The following is a 16,171-nucleotide window of genomic DNA, read 5'->3' as shown; positions in this document are numbered from 1 at the left end:
CATGTTTTGGCTATCATTAATCGTATATGAGTGGGCAGGCAATTTTTGGTTACGGATAATGTTCTTAATATGCCATATGTTTTTCCTACAGCCTTTGTTATGTGATCATTCCAGGTAAGGGTCGCGTTATTATGCTCAGAGGCTGTAAATTATTAAGAGCTATTTTCCTTTTACTTATGATAAGACATTTAGATTTTAATGGGTTGATCCCAAGTCCATTGTTGCCGGCCCACTCACTTACACGTGCAAGATCCCTGTTACAAACATCTATACAATCATTTATTCTGCTTAATGGACGACTCACATACATTTGGACATCATCCGCATACAAGTGGACATTGCATTCAGACAGCACATTGGGAAGGTCATTAACATATAAGGAAAACAATAAGGGACCAAGAACAGACCCTTGGGGTACACCACGATTCACATTTTCAAACGTAGAAGAGACGTTAGACAGTACAACGGATTGACGACGATTTTGTAGGTACGAAGACACAAGTTTAACAGAAGCTTTAGAAAACATGAACATGTTACGTAACTTGGCACAAAGGACATTATGGTTTACAGTATCGAAGGCTTTACTATAGTCCAGTAAAACTAAGAGTGTAATATTATTGTCGTCTATCTGTTCCCTTAGATCATCTGCAATTTTTAAAATAGCTGAGGTGCAGCTTCTGTTTTTCCTAAAACCTGACTGACAATTGTTTAGCATTGCATTGTCAGACATAAACTTATTAATCTGATCAGCCATTAAATTCTCAAAGACTTTTGAAAGATAGGGTAAAATGGAGATATAATCATTGTTTGATTTTGGAATTGGAATTATTTTAGCCGTTTTCCAACAATCCGGGAATGTGGAGGTTGTCAATGCACTATTGAAAGTATGCGTTATGTATGGAAGGATTTTTGGCAGCAATATTTTTATAAACTTTGGGTTTATGTTGTCGAGCCCAGTAGCGTCACTCTTAATTCTAAGTATACTTTGTAGGACATCACACTGGTTAGCACACATAAACCTAAACCTAATATCACAGCCTATTCCAGGTACAAATTGTGGGTTCAGGTACTTATTTTCAGAGATTTCAGGTACTGTGCAGTTTAAGAACTTTTTATTAAGATCATTAACATCTATTTCTTGCTCAGCTCGTGGTTTGGGTTTGCATATTCCAAGGTTTTTGATTATTTTCCATGTCTGAGTAGTAGAAGCATTATTGAATTTACGGGAATATAAACTTTTCTTGGCGGTTTGAGAAAGTTTGGTGACTTTTTGTCTCAATGCCTTAAACACCGCGTAGGCTTGAGGTGTCCTGTATCTCTTCCATTTATTGTACGCTTCGTCACGCTGTAGTATTGTGTCTTTTATGTTTTTATGGAACCATGGTTTTTCAGAAGGACGAATAACTCTTTGACGGACAGGAACAAGACAGTTATATAAATAACAAATATTGTGTTGTAATAGGTTAACTTGTTCGTCAACTTCGGAAAGGGAATATATGTTATTCCAATTGCACAAGTTAAAGGCTAAGTCCAAAAGGTCGTAATTGATACCTCTAAAATCCCTAAAAGCTATTGCATGGTCAAAATATTGTAGGTCAAGTGCATAAGTCAAGAATATTAAGTCATGTTTTGAAAAGGACGGGACAATAAGTTGGTCATATTTAGCTATTCTTTCTGTGTCAGACACAAAAAATAGGTCTAGGAGCGAGTTGCGAGTTTTAGTAAAATGTGTTGGGGATACGGAATTTACTAACTTCATGCCCAGCGATTTCATGTTTTCTGCAAGGTGGGACTCCCTTATAATGTCGCTATTAAAATCTCCTGTTATAATTACGTCTGAATAATTTAATGACACGTCTGGGAAAATCGTTTAATCGTTTGGAAATAATATTATTTGTTCTAGCAGATACTGACATTTGCAAGAGTTCAGTTAGGTACTGTGGTTCCTGGTCCCGGATTTCCACTTAACCTACCTGGATGAGCTTGGACCAGTGAATTCGGACCCGGTTACTTTGGCTTTACCAGACGCCGAACTATAATCCCCGGTGAATCCGTTCCTGGGTATCAGTCCCACTCGCTATCGGGGACATCCGGCGTCAATTGGTGCGGCGGTGAACCGCCACGCCATAAGCCGTTCCCATTCCTCGGGGCTTTCCCGGATTTAATGGACGCTGGCCTCCGGCTCTCGCCCGTTATCTAGCCTAGAAGTGGCTGAAAATGGTTATAATTAATTATATGTATCTCATTGTTAGTCTTAATCGGAATACTTCCCGTAGTCACTTGTGAATTTGTCCGGATTCAGACCCTAAAACCATAGTTGTCCTCAGTGTTGCCTATTAAAAGGGTCGCGAGCCTTGGTTTTCGGTGGGGGAGATTGCAGAGCGCAATTACATGTTTGGCCTGTCCCTTCTTTTCCCAGGGAGCTCCTTTGGATCAGGTGACCCGACACCCAGATAGTGTGTCTCATTTGCGCCCCGTTTTAGTGTGAGCTCCACCAACAAATGACTGGTGGAGCATAGTTCCGCGGCGACTGTAGCTTTTCCCAGGGAAGCAAGTTCCTCTGCTTTGACCGCCTAAGTTTTGAGACGGCGGCCAACTGTGATATTGAAGGCTGAAAAAAGATAAATTAGTTGATGGGAGCGCAGTAATCACAATGTTTATATATAAGACTTACTGCGAATATTAAATTGTAAATGAAGACCGAAATGTGTGAGTGATAGTCTAGTCACACTGTGTGGGGTAACCTATCGAGTGAGCCAATAACCCGATTACTCCAAAAAAGTGTTTCCATTAAGTTTACTCCAAATATCGAGTAATGACATCTAGTGTTTGTTGTTTGTGTTGTTCATTTGACTAGGGATGGACCTTCAACGATAGGAAATAAATACAAAATATACCGAAATATACAAAAAATACTCCGAAATACCAAAGACCCCAAAAGTACCCCACTTTTGCCCACATCTAGTTGCCTATACACATCCTATGTAAAAAAAACAGGGTTATGTCAATAACCCCATAACTCCATAACTCCACCCCAGTATAAATAGACTATGAGTTGTCACTGTGGGGGAGATGGAACTGAGGTAGTGATGACCGACTGCGTAGTCGTCGATATTTATGTTGCGAGCTGTGGCATTAGGGGGACTCCGCCCTGAGAGAAACTGAGCTAGCGGCACTGCCAAAGAAAAAATAGCAGTTCGTACCTACAAAAAAAAAGCTTCGCAGTGCGATGCAAAGATTTCATCTCTGATTATCATCCAATAAAAGCTGGAGTACCCCTAGGAAGTGTGCTTGGGCCGACATTGTATATTATTTATACTGCAGACCTCCCGACATCCACTCTTACAACAACCTCAACCTTCGCTGATGATACTGCCATCCTAAGTCGGTCTAAATGTCCTCTTAGAGCAACGCAACACCTAGCAGATCACCTCGTGCTTCTAGAACAATGGCTAGCAGACTGGCGCATAAACGTTAACGAACAAAAATGTAAACATGTTACTTTTACCCTAAACAGGCAAACCTGCCCTTCACTATCCCTGAACAACATTATTATGCCACAAACAACTGAAGTAACATATCTAGGAGTCCACCTGGATAGACGACTCACTTGGCGTAAACATATCGAAGCTAAGAGAAATCATTTAAAATTTAAAGCCAGCAATCTACATTGGCTTATTAACGCCCGCTCGCCATTAAAATTAGAATACAAAATACTCTTGTATAATGCAGTCCTAAAACCAATTTGGACATATGGGTCCGAGCTATGGGGAAACGCATGTGCCAGCAACTTAGAAATAATCCAGAGAGCTCAATCAAAGATACTGAGAACTATAACAGGAGCGCCGTGGTATATACGGAATGAAAATATTCATAAAGATCTAAACATAGGCTTAGTTAAAGACGAACTCGACAAAGCGAAAACAAAGTATAATCTCAAGCTCCAGGCCCATCCTAATGACCTTGCGCGGTCTCTAATCTGGACCACAAGCTATACACGACTCCGGCGAAGAGACCTCCCCACCCAGCAGCAATAGTTAGGGCCGTTATTCTAAAAAAAAAAAAAATTAGTTTGTAATTAATTAAAATATATAAACTAGATTAAGATTTGCAAACTTGTCGTTAGTCTCTAAGAGAAAATATTCGATAAATAAAATAACGTTTACAAAAAAAAAAACAAAAAAAAAAAAAAGTGAGAGTTTAGAATGTTAAGTGTCATAGTTAGTTTAATTTCAATTAATTATCCGTAGGGCAACCGGGGTCCAACGCAAAGGGCCCCGGAAGATTTAATTTGGAGGTTATTTTTGGAAACTCTTCTATACGGATACGCCCTTCGCCTTGCATAAGAGCCTGACGTGGTGATTTAATTTTATTTAATTTAATTTATTTTGGTTTTATCCCAGTGCTACAGGCTAAGTGAAGCCTTTTAGTTATGGCACCAGTCACTACGGGTACAATATTTTTACATTACATTTACATTTTGTCTTACTTACTAACATTATAAAATCTTAAAAACAAACAAACATAAGAAAAAACATTTTTATTACAATTAACAAAAAAAAAGAAAAATAATTATAGATAAAATTAAAGTTACAATTAGAGTGTGCCTTGAAGGTGGGAAAATAATTCAGTTTTGAATTTTGTATAATTTTTAATGTTTTTTATATTATTTGGAAGATTGTTCCAGTGGCGAAGAGTTTGGATAAAGAAAAGCTTTTCTGCCGATCCAAGTTTTGTATTTGTATTTTGTATTTTATTATTTCGTGTCATCCTAACGCTACAAGTTTGGAACTTATAAATTAATGCGCTAGTCACAGATAGGTGCAAATATTACTAAAACTAATTTTATATATAAAAGAAAAACTAACCTAAGTCGCTTTCTAATTTTACTTTAATTTACCTAATAGTGTTTTTAAGGTGTGAGAGTAGATTTGTTTTGAATTGCATAGCACTGCTTATATTCTTTATATGGCTGGGGAGCTGATTCCATGATCGAATAGCATTTATTAAAAATTGTCTCTCGGCTGTCAATGATCTAGGTCTTATGCAAGTTAGGTTATTTGCTCTTCTAGAGGCTGTAAATTGGAGTTTTTCAAATAGATACGAAGGTTCTTTTTCGAAAATAATTTTATGGAGATAAATTAAGTTACGCATCATTATCCATTCATTAAGGTCGACCATAAATATTTTTTGTGAAAATTCCGAGACATGATTTCTTGGTGGTAGGTTGAATATGTACCTTGCTATGCAATTGAATACCACCTTAATTTTGTTTTGGCTGATCGTGTCACAATTTGAAAAAACTTCTATTCCATAGAAAAGCACTGGAGCAATACATGTTTTGGCTATCATTAATCGTATATGAGTGGGCAGGCAATTTTTGGTTACGGATAATGTTCTTAATATGCCATATGTTTTTCCTACAGCCTTTGTTATGTGATCATTCCAGGTAAGGGTCGCGTTATTATGCTCAGAGGCTGTAAATTATTAAGAGCTATTTTCCTTTTACTTATGATAAGACATTTAGATTTTAATGGGTTGATCCCAAGTCCATTGTTGCCGGCCCACTCACTTACACGTGCAAGATCCCTGTTACAAACATCTATACAATCATTTATTCTGCTTAATGGACGACTCACATACATTTGGACATCATCCGCATACAAGTGGACATTGCATTCAGACAGCACATTGGGAAGGTCATTAACATATAAGGAAAACAATAAGGGACCAAGAACAGACCCTTGGGGTACACCACGATTCACATTTTCAAACGTAGAAGAGACGTTAGACAGTACAACGGACTGACGACGATTTTGTAGGTACGAAGACACAAGTTTAACAGAAGCTTTAGAAAACATGAACATGTTACGTAACTTGGCACAAAGGACATTATGGTTTACAGTATCGAAGGCTTTACTATAGTCCAGTAAAACTAAGAGTGTAATATTATTGTCGTCTATCTGTTCCCTTAGATCATCTGCAATTTTTAAAATAGCTGAGGTGCAGCTTCTGTTTTTCCTAAAACCTGACTGACAATTGTTTAGCATTGCATTGTCAGACATAAACTTATTAATCTGATCAGCCATTAAATTCTCAAAGACTTTTGAAAGATAGGGTAAAATGGAGATATAATCATTGTTTGATTTTGGAATTGGAATTATTTTAGCCGTTTTCCAACAATCCGGGAATGTGGAGGTTGTCAATGCACTATTGAAAGTATGCGTTATGTATGGAAGGATTTTTGGCAGCAATATTTTTATAAACTTTGGGTTTATGTTGTCGAGCCCAGTAGCGTCACTCTTAATTCTAAGTATACTTTGTAGGACATCACACTGGTTAGCACACATAAACCTAAACCTAATATCACAGCCTATTCCAGGTACAAATTGTGGGTTCAGGTACTTATTTTCAGAGATTTCAGGTACTGTGCAGTTTAAGAACTTTTTATTAAGATCATTAACATCTATTTCTTGCTCAGCTCGTGGTTTGGGTTTGCATATTCCAAGGTTTTTGATTATTTTCCATGTCTGAGTAGTAGAAGCATTATTGAATTTACGGGAATAGAAACTTTTCTTGGCGGTTTGAGAAAGTTTGGTGACTTTTTGTCTCAATGCCTTAAACACCGCGTAGGCTTGAGGTGTCCTGTATCTCTTCCATTTATTGTACGCTTCGTCACGCTGTAGTATTGTGTCTTTTATGTTTTTATGGAACCATGGTTTTTCAGAAGGACGAATAACTCTTTGACGGACAGGAACAAGACAGTTATATAAATAACAAATATTGTGTTGTAATAGGTTAACTTGTTCGTCAACTTCGGAAAGGGAATATATGTTATTCCAATTGCACAAGTTAAAGGCTAAGTCCAAAAGGTCGTAATTGATACCTCTAAAATCCCTAAAAGCTATTGCATGGTCAAAATATTGTAGGTCAAGTGCATAAGTCAAGAATATTAAGTCATGTTTTGAAAAGGACGGGACAATAAGTTGGTCATATTTAGCTATTCTTTCTGTGTCAGACACAAAAAATAGGTCTAGGAGCGAGTTGCGAGTTTTAGTAAAATGTGTTGGGGATACGGAATTTACTAACTTCATGCCCAGCGATTTCATGTTTTCTGCAAGGTGGGACTCCCTTATAATGTCGCTATTAAAATCTCCTGTTATAATTACGTCTGAATAATTTAATGACACGTCTGGGAAAATCGTTTAATCGTTTGGAAATAATATTATTTGTTCTAGCAGATACTGACATTTGCAAAAGTTCAGTTAGGTACTGTGGTTCCTGGTCCCGGATTTCCACTTAACCTACCTGGATGAGCTTGGACCAGTGAATTCGGACCCGGTTACTTTGGCTTTACCAGACGCCGAACTATAATCCCCGGTGAAGCCGTTCCTGGGTATCAGTCCCACTCGCTATCGGGGACATCCGGCGTCAATTGGTGCGGCGGTGAACCGCCACGCCATAAGCCGTTCCCATTCCTCGGGGCTTTCCCGGATTTAATGGACGCTGGCCTCCGGCTCTCGCCCGTTATCTAGCCTAGAAGTGGCTGAAAATGGTTATAATTAATTATATGTATCTCATTGTTAGTCTTAATCGGAATACTTCCCGTAGTCACTTGTGAATTTGTCCGGATTCAGACCCTAAAACCATAGTTGTCCTCAGTGTTGCCTATTAAAAGGGTCGCGAGCCTTGGTTTTCGGTGGGGGAGATTGCAGAGCGCAATTACATGTTTGGCCTGTCCCTTCTTTTCCCAGGGAGCTCCTTTGGATCAGGTGACCCGACACCCAGATAGTGTGTCTCATTTGCGCCCCGTTTTAGTGTGAGCTCCACCAACAAATGACTGGTGGAGCATAGTTCCGCGGCGACTGTAGCTTTTCCCAGGGAAGCAAGTTCCTCTGATTTGACCGCCTAAGTTTTGAGACGGCGGCCAACTGTGATATTGAAGGCTGAAAAAAGATAAATTAGTTGATGGGAGCGCAGTAATCACAATGTTTATATATAAGACTTACTGCGAATATTAAATTGTAAATGAAGACCGAAATGTGTGAGTGATAGTCTAGTCACACTGTGTGGGGTAACCTATCGAGTGAGCCAATAACCCGATTACTCCAAAAAAGTGTTTCCATTAAGTTTACTCCAAATATCGAGTAATGACATCTAGTGTTTGTTGTTTGTGTTGTTCATTTGACTAGGGATGGACCTTCAACGATAGGAAATAAATACAAAATATACCGAAATATACAAAAAATACTCCGAAATACCAAAGACCCCAAAAGTACCCCACTTTTGCCCACATCTAGTTGCCTATACACATCCTATGTAAAAAAAACAGGGTTATGTCAATAACCCCATAACTCCATAACTCCACCCCAGTATAAATAGACTATAAGTTGTCACTGTGGGGGAGATGGAACTGAGGTAGTGATGACCGACTGCGTAGTCGTCGATATTTATGTTGCGAGCTGTGGCATTAGGGGGACTCCGCCCTGAGAGAAACTGAGCTAGCGGCACTGCCAAAGAAAAAATAGCAGTTCGTAACAATGGTAGTCCATGGCGATTTAGCTCATTGGCCAGGTCCTTTCAAGCAGTGGTCACAAGAATGCGGCCGCCCTGAGTAAATCCTTTAGCAATGTCAATATTATCGCGCTGGTAACCTATGTTTACCCCTGAAAATTAGCAAAGCTTATCAGTTGAAATTAATAATAAACAAAAATGTTGTACTTTTTTACTTACGTTTTTTACCAGCGTTTTACCAGGCAAAAATAGGACATTTTTTCACGACAGTGATGCCAACTTTTTGCAAAGGCGGCCTGTTTTTATTAATTTCTCAATAACTACAACTTCTTTTACCATGAAATTTTTACCAGAAATAAGTTCAATTTTTAACTACAATTCTATGTACCTTTGAATAAATAATTCGTTAACAAAACATTTCGATAACTAACTCCGAAATTTGGACAAATTTGGTATTTTAAAGTTCTAGCTAATTGGTAACACTGCCAGATAGACGGTTTGCCGACGGATTTTTTTTTAGCTAATTTTTTCGAGAGGTTTTATAAAAAGCATATTTTTAAATATAACCCGAAGTAGGTATAAAAATAGTAGCATGCAGGTAGTTCATAAAAATTCTTAAAGTTGTCTTAAATAAAGTTATATTTTTGGGAAACATTTGTAAGTTGGGTAATTTTATCAAAACGCCCGGCAAAATACGGGGGATTTGGAAACCGTCAAAAGTGACACCGAGATTTGCTATTCGGGGGAAATTCGGTTGGAATGGTTTCCTGTGACACCCCCGATATATATGAAATAAACCCTGATGAAGTGTAATCCGGAAGCTACTGTTAGTCAGTTTTGATTCTCTTACTGGAACTATTGAAGTAATAAAATTTGTAATCCTGTTTAAAGAAAACATTATAAGTGAGTAGATAACTTATTCCGCGACCTGGGAATGTAAATATTGTGATTGATAAAATATGGGGTCTTGCCGGAACAATAGTAAAATTGGCAAAGACATTGGCAGGGACTAAGACTTCACCGATCGTTCTGGTTCACTTGCCTTATTCCTCTCAATTATTTGGATTACATTTGACTGATTGTTGTGTTGCCTCGATCTCCGGCGCAGACAACATTTGTGGATGATTTCGTCCATGATCGTGTGGTTATTTAGTTTCAGTTAGGGACTCTAAAAATATTCTTAATGTAATGTTAGTCAGTAGGGTCAGCAACTAACCCCCCCAATCTCGTAAGAGCTAGTATTGACATGGGTCCCGACCCGCTGTGTTTCCTACTGTCTGATTCAGTTGAACTCGACTTAGAGTAATCCAATTATTCAAAGTTTACCAAACCATTACAGTTTACGCCAGCAGTCCCTGTAGTCTGCCTATGTGCTGCTCATCTGATCGGTATTACGGCCGACGCAGCTGGCCAACCTCGATGTTCTGCAGACTTATAGGGTCTTCCCACAGAGCTCCATCCACCTTTCACCATCCGTTGAACGGATGGTCCGAAAGGTTTTGCCGTTCCGAAAATGTCCCAGTTAGTCCGCCATCCAATTTTGACGGACTTTGACGGGCTCTTTTATCCGATATTTAGGCGAATTTTTTTTGGGTGCAACTCTGAATTCTTCCTCTTGACAGCGAAAAATGGAACGAGGACTGCGAGAACAAGTCAAATCGATGGCGGGAAAAAATTAAATAATGCTTGCGCTCATTGTTTTTTGGTTTTTTTTAAATTATTTGTAGTTTGTTATGAGCAGAAAAGCAAGCAGGTTGTTATGTGTGGGCCAAAATTTAAGCTGTTGTGCGTACGAAAACATTAATGTTTGCAGCAAAGTGTCAGAATATGTTCTGCACTTCGTAAATATAACTAATATTAAAAAAAAGTGTACTTTGTACTCCTATAAAGTTCCAAAGTTGCTATAAATTACCAAAAACAGCACAAATTTGGTTTTGTTTTCAAATTTTTCATATTAATATTGGCTAGGCAGAGGCGTAGTAAGAGCGGAGTGTGGGGTACGGGAGGTTAGGCTCCCCCCCACTCAGCATTATGTAGGCATACTCGTTGTAGGATATGTTGTAAACGTTCAGATATGTTTTTAAACTATTTTCTTAATCTATTTATTGTATTATTCTACAATAAAATTAGGAGAACGCAATTTTACGACAGTTTTAATGTTGAGCTGAGCAACTGCTATTCAGCCAGCTGTTATTGGATGGTAGATGGTGGATGGAGTTTTGTGGGAACACGAGTTTCACATTCGTCAAAAATCTGAACCGTTTTAAACGGATGGACTCTATGGGAAGAGGCTATAAGCCGTTGCCTTGAAGGACCTCAGCTACCTGTGTCGCAATTCGGAGACTTGCTTGGTCCCGAACGTCTTGACGTAGCGATCTTGCTCCTTGCTGGTTTTCCACGGCTGTTCCTCCTTGACTTTGACTTTACTAGACGTTGTTCACTCGCGATTTGATGCTCGATGACAGGTCCCGACTCCAGCGCTGGGCCCGCTTATAAAGGCCTTTGGGTCCCGTTAATCCTCGCCCTCTCCTTTTCTTCTCTCCAATTCAGGGTTCTTTTACCGTTCGACCTTTCGAACGGCACCACACTAGGGTCCACAGTGCGGCGCTGTACCGTTAATTTCTTGTTCACGGCACGCTTGCGCTATCTCGTCTCTTACTCAGGCTAGTGCCGTCTTGCTCTGACGCCTCTCCCTCTCTCTGGGTTGGTACTCTCCCAACTCTCTCTCCAACTCTCCACTTCAGGGTCCAGTGTCCGCCGTTTTACCGTTCGACCTTTCGCCCTCTGCTCACGGCCCTACACTAAAGTCGAAAGTGCGGCCGGTCTCCAAGTATTCCTTGGATTTATTTGTGCGGAGTTATTTAGCTCCTCACAAGTGATGGAACGGTTTAAACCAATTTTAACGATTCCTTGACCCTAAAATACAGTTTGGATACACACATACTAAATTCAATGCTTAGGCAGCGTAAGTTGTTTTGAGCTGGCAAAAGTGGCTATTTTCGTTTCTGAATAACTTTTAAACGTAATTTTTTTTAGTAACATGATATATACCAAAATTTAAGGAATTTCAAAGGCTATACAGTTTGAAGTTTTAAAGAAAATCGTAAGAGCCGTTCTTTTTAAATATTACATTTACACAAATTACATATAGAAGGCGCTTAAAGCATTTTAAAATACCTTTTAAACGAGATACAGCAAGTCTGTAGCTTCAGTATTTTAGAAGTTCCTTCAGTATTTTAGCTATTTATAGCTGTTTCCCGCTAAACTAGCCGGGTTTTCCAAAAGTGGTAGAATTAAAGTTTCTTTTATCGAGCTGTTGAACATCATATTAAATTTTCAGGACTTTAAAACCATGTTTTGGGACACACAGACAAGCTGACAAACAGAATTAAATTTTCATTTTGACTAGGCCCCCGCAAATTTGTTTTCGGTATAACTTTTGAACGGAGCGTCCGATTTTTTGATATGACCCAATTATCCCCACGAGGTGCCAATTATCCCCACCGGCCCCAACAGATCCAAATTTCTATTTTCACTTTTACACTTTCATCGCTCTCTCTCCCAAACCAATTGGTTTTCTTGAGGTCTTGGTATGCAATCCTTAAGTTTTAGCGAAATCTAAACTATTATATAAGTCGATCCCTAAAAAACGGTCAGTAGCAAATTCCACCCAGAACGGATTGACATAAAAACCTAAAAAAATCACATTAATTACTAAAATAACACTAGTTTACAAAATAATATTCTTGGTGTGCTCCCCAGCAATTGATGGCAAATTCTGTTAGTGTTGGACCCCTAGATCACAAAAATAGCAATTATTTTTTTTTCGATGGCACAGTTTTTTTTTTAAGATATTTTAAAGTTCGAAATGTTAAATTTCGGACTTTTTTCGAATTTCTTCTTATATCTCGGTAGATATCCACTTGGTTGAGCCAGTTTTAGTTTTATTTTAAAGTCAATAGATCAGAGCTTAACTTTGCCATACAGATCAATATGATTGGATGAGTAATGGCAGCGCAGAAGCTTGACAAAGATGAAAAATGTGTTTTTTGGTCGTCTGTAAGTCGGCTGTATATATCGTAAAATCTCGAAATAAATCCGTTGAAAAATCATAATGGGTACAAACTTAAAGTGTACATCCTACCGAATAGAACAAGCTGGATATGGCCCAAATCCATGGAAAACTGGATTTATGGTGGATTTTTAAAGTTCGGATTTTTCCACTTTTTTCGGTTGACAGAGTCCAAATTTAAGATTTATCATAGGCGGCGTCATGTAAACAAAAATGAGTGGTGACGGCAGCCGGATCAAAAAATAGCTAAATTTAAAAGCTAGAAAATTATAAAATAAATTTAATTTCTGAAAATTCCTTTAAAAATATAAAATTGCTTGCGTTATGACTGTGAGTATTTTTAATTAAGTACTATCCATTTGGATAGTTCATTCTTATGAAAAAAGTAACCTTAATTTCAAAAATTAAATTCACTTTAATAATTTTCTAGCTTTTAAATATCTGATTTAGCTATTTAGTGACCCGGCTGCCAACACCAATTATTTTTGTTTACATGTCGCCGCCTATGATAAATCTTAAATTTGGACTCTGTCAACCGAAAAAAGTGGAAAAATCCGAACTTTAAAAATCCACCATAAATCCAGTTTTCCATGGATTTGGGCCATATCCAGCTTGTTCTATTCGGTAGGATGTAAACTTTAAGTTTGTACCCATTATGATTTTTCAACGGATTTATTTCGAGATTTTACGATATATACAGCCGACTTACAGACGACCAAAAAACACATTTTTCATCTTTGTCAAGCCTCTGCGCTGCCATTACTCATCCAATCATATTAATCTGTATGGCAAAGTTAAGCTCTGATCTATTGACTTTAAAATAAAACTAAAACTGGCTCAACCAAGTGGATATCTGCCGAGATATAAGAAGAAAATCGAAAAAAGTCCGAAATTTAACATTTCAAACTTTAAAAAATCTTTAAAAAAAAACTGTGCCATCGAAAAAAAAATTAGTGCTATTTTCGTGATCTAGGGGTCTAAAACTAACAGAATTTGCCATCAATTGCTGGGGAGCATTTCGGCTGTAAACTAGTGTAATTAGAAGCCGCGTAAGCGGTACTTTGTCGAACAAAAAACAACCCCAAAGTGCGCCAAAATTCGATTAGGTTTTTTTTTTAATTCTTTCGTTTGCCATTCCTCTGTTATAAATCTTGTTAAAATGGTTTCAAAATGTGATGTTCATAGTCTTATGGCATACCCTACAAAACTGCATTTAAATTTTTTGGAGATTCAGCATCCTTAACCAAGTCCCCAATATTTACAAATTTGGCTATCCTGATGTGATGTCACGGCCTCCCCATTTGTTTGTATGTATGTACTGCTGGCGCATGTATGTATGTCCTGCTGTCGCATTTTAAGTGTGACCGCACAAGGGGAAAATTAAAATACCACAGCAAAAACATTTAAAATGAAAATTCCACACTCATAACACGTTTAAAATGCGCGGTTAAAAAATCGATTATATCGCAAATCTTTTCTTTTGCTCCTTTTTCTTAAGTAAACGTTAAATTTTAAAAATATCGGTAGACCTGACAGAAATCCCATTAAGATGAATTTTACAGTTTAAATTTTCCTTAAAATTGCTTTGATTCTTATAATGCAAAAAACTGATCAGCAAACTATTTATTAGTTTTCAAACGTTGAGATATTGACAAATTGTTGATTTGTAAAAAACATTATTTCGAAGTCTAATAAATCGTGAATTTATAACGTAAAGTGAAATCAATTTCTGCCGTTTTTATTAAAAACTCATTGGATTGACACCAATACAAGCCCTATCGGAAAAGTCCCACCGGGAAAATTCCTCTGGAAAATAACATATTTTCAAGAGGTTTCTCCATAGAAGCGGAAGGGACTAAACCTCATTCACCCCTTACATTTCTTCCATCTCTGGTTTCAAAATACACGGGGGTGACACAAAAAGTAAGGGGGAAATGAGGTTTCTATCTGGATCTCTGGCAGAAGAATGCAGGACAAAATCCACTGGTTTTTCGACTTCCCGCATTATAGATTTTCCACACGTACCCAGTTATGGTTTTCCTCCACTTGCAATATCTGTTTTTCTACACCCTCCCAGTTTTGGTTTTTCCAGACCCTCGCAGTTTTGGTTTTGCACTGCTTTGCAGTATCTGATTTTCCACAATAAAAATCATGTTTTTTTGTAATATTTGTTTGTGTATTTATTATCGAAGCATTGGAACTACAAATTTTTAATGCATGAAGCATTCCCGGGTTTTGCTTGGCCGAATGCAGTACTTAGATAACCATTTCTTGTCTGTCTTCTGAAAATATCAAACATAATTTAGATATGAATGTAAGACCAGGAATAATAATAAGAGTAATTACCATTATTAGGTCTCCGCACAAAATTAAAGGATCTCTCCAGAAATTATGCCTGGTTTGCCATGGCCGATCATTTACCCTCTGTTCAGTTGTTTTATGTCGGGTATCTATATCAAAAACTATGAGAAGAATAAATAAAATATGACAAACGCAGGCGCAACACTTCTGGTCCCAAGAAGTCTCAGTCGGCCTGGCTGAAATAAATGTAATATTTTGATTAAGTTAAACAACTAAGTTAGTACTGAAGTACTATTTATACAACCATTTAATGAACACCTCACACCATTTACCACTGGTAAAGATTAAAAACATTTCAAGTGTCACTGAAATGCAGAATTTGTGTTGAAGATAGCATCCGGAGGCGTATATTTATTAATGGCGAAAATATCTGTGATACTAACCTTTGTAACGCTGAAATAAAGGTTATAAAAAGACAAAATTCATTTTATCACTCACCTTTTTATTGTTTTTTAGATTAAAATTAACTATTTTCACTTTTTTTCACTTTTTCCAACAAATTTCAAAATGATGTGACCCTGCATTATATTCTTGATAATACCATACAAAATGCAGATAAATGTGGGGTAAATTTCGTTGTAAAGTTGGGTCACACTTTGACGCCGAATAAATATTTAAACAATACTTTTCAGGGACCGTAATCATTAAAGGTTACGTATATTATAGGTATATTAGGCATTTTTCGTGTTATCAATACCACCAACACGAATTTTTATATTTTAACAACACTTAAAAATGGCTTAGGCCACGATCTGACGATCAAATTATTTTATTTCTCAGAAAATGTTTAAAAATGTAAAAAACAACAATAGTTTTCTTTGTAATTTAATGTAATTCCTTGATAAATGTGATCAAATATTTTAATCGTCTTACCGTGGCTTTTCTCTATAATTGTGTTGAATCCCACATTCATCCTTATTATTATTTGAAAAATGTTGAGTAAAATAAATTAATATTATCATTATAGACATTATGATAATAATGTTATATAGTTTAATTTTTTTGATTAACAATTATTAATATTTTTTCTCCGACTTTTAAAATTACTAAAAATTAAAACTAAATGTGAGAACAAGTCTTTTGGTTTTGGTGTAAATCATAGGATTTTTTAATATTATAAGTTGGTGATTTTTTTTGTTAAAAAATATTATAATCGTAGTGCCACAGAAATCACACAGCGCATAAATGGCCTGATATTGATGCTACTCAGAAACCCACCCTCAT

At 37.3% G+C, this 16,171-nt stretch overlaps 2 long non-coding RNA genes across 4 annotated transcripts; both read right to left on the bottom strand.

Moving 5' to 3' along the window:
- Window positions 1–7,204: 7,204 nt before the first annotated feature.
- Window positions 7,205–8,097, bottom strand: LOC138912725 (uncharacterized). Its single transcript, XR_011418277.1, has 2 exons — window positions 8,010–8,097; window positions 7,205–7,946 (listed from the first exon to the last, which is right to left on the bottom strand). It is a non-coding gene; the product is annotated as an uncharacterized lncRNA (long non-coding RNA).
- Window positions 8,098–14,534: 6,437 nt separating this feature from the next.
- On the bottom strand, window positions 14,535–15,444 carry LOC138912556 (uncharacterized). 3 transcript variants are annotated; one of them, XR_011418105.1, is made up of 3 exons: window positions 15,192–15,438; window positions 14,933–15,123; window positions 14,535–14,868 (listed from the first exon to the last, which is right to left on the bottom strand). It is a non-coding gene; the product is annotated as an uncharacterized lncRNA (long non-coding RNA). The 3 variants fall into 3 exon arrangements; XR_011418104.1 differs by having other exon boundaries at window positions 14,629–14,868; window positions 15,386–15,444; XR_011418103.1 differs by having other exon boundaries at window positions 14,629–14,868; window positions 14,933–15,252; window positions 15,386–15,400.
- Window positions 15,445–16,171: the final 727 nt, after the last annotated feature.

This window comes from Drosophila takahashii, chromosome 2R (assembly GCF_030179915.1).
Source record: "Drosophila takahashii strain IR98-3 E-12201 chromosome 2R, DtakHiC1v2, whole genome shotgun sequence".
NCBI lineage: Eukaryota > Metazoa > Arthropoda > Insecta > Diptera > Drosophilidae > Drosophila > Drosophila takahashii.
This window is presented reverse-complemented; position numbering and strand designations above follow the sequence as displayed.